This window comes from Myotis davidii, unplaced genomic scaffold (genome assembly GCF_000327345.1).
Source record: "Myotis davidii unplaced genomic scaffold, ASM32734v1 scaffold399, whole genome shotgun sequence".
In the NCBI taxonomy this organism is placed as follows: domain Eukaryota; kingdom Metazoa; phylum Chordata; class Mammalia; order Chiroptera; family Vespertilionidae; genus Myotis; species Myotis davidii.
This window is the reverse complement of record NW_006292094.1, coordinates 4,611,335-4,612,556: the sequence shown is the minus strand read 5'-3', so window position 1 is coordinate 4,612,556 and position 1,222 is coordinate 4,611,335.

Here is a 1,222-nt window from a genome sequence, read left to right as displayed (position 1 = left end):
GATAGAAACATCAATGATGAGAGAGAATCATCATTGGCTGCCTTCTGCACACCCCCTACTGGGGATTAAGCCCACAGCCTGGAGCAACCTGGGCATATGCTCTGACCAGGAATCAAACCGGTGATCACTTTTTTAAAAAGGCTGTGTGGCTTTAGGTCAGTTTATTTACCTCTTTGAGCCACACTTTATTCATCTGTAAAAATAAATTTTTTAAAAAATATATTTTATTGATTTTTTACAGAGAGGAAGGGAGAGGAATAGAGAGTTAGAAGCATCAATGAGTGGGAAACATTGATTAGCTGCCTCCTGCACACTCCCTACTGGGGATGTGCCTGCAACCAAGGTACATGCCCTTGACTCGAACTGAATCTGGGACCCTTGGGTCCGCAGGCCGACGCTATGTCCACTGAGCCAAACCGGTTAGGGCCAAACCGGTGACCTCTTGATTCCTGGGTGGATATCCAAAGGCGGAGCCACACCCAGCTGGGCAAAAGGCGAGGTCTTTAGGCAAAGGCTTCATGACATTTGACTCCATTACCAAAACAATGAAAATACAAAACCTATTTATTCATAAGGTTTCTAAGACAATAAATGGTTCTGTAACAGGGAAACTGGTGTGCCCTGAAACTAAAAAAAGTGACTTTAAAGTTCTGAAAACTGAAGATCTCGGGACTGTAAAGAATTGCTTAGAAGCAACGATCCAGGGAAAGCTCGCCTGGCTAAAGCTGCCCGCCCCCAGCTAACAGCAGCAGCAAACCTTAAATGCAGGGTATTCATTTTACCCTGGACATAGAGATTTACTCCAAGAAAACCAAATCCTAAAGGGAGAAAGAGTAGAAGATGAACCAGTGATTTGGGAAAGAGAGTAAAGATCAGCTTCTCCAAGTTAATATGGAGATGAGATGAAATGCCAAGGAAGTCTCTGAACAGCCCTGACCAGTTTTGCTCAGTGATTAGCGCGTCGGCCCATGGACCAAGGGGTCTCAGATTTGATTCCCGGTCAAGGGCACAAACCTAGATTGCAGGATCCCCACCCCGGTCTGTGTGGCAAGCAGTCAATTGATGTGTCTTTCTCACATTGCACATCCATGTTCCCCCCTCCCTCCCTTCCACTCACTCTAGGGATCAATGGAAAAAATATCCTCAGGTGAGGATTAACGACAAAAAATCTCTGGAAAATACTTATTGTTTGCAATTAAATGGTGAAATTAAATCTGAAACA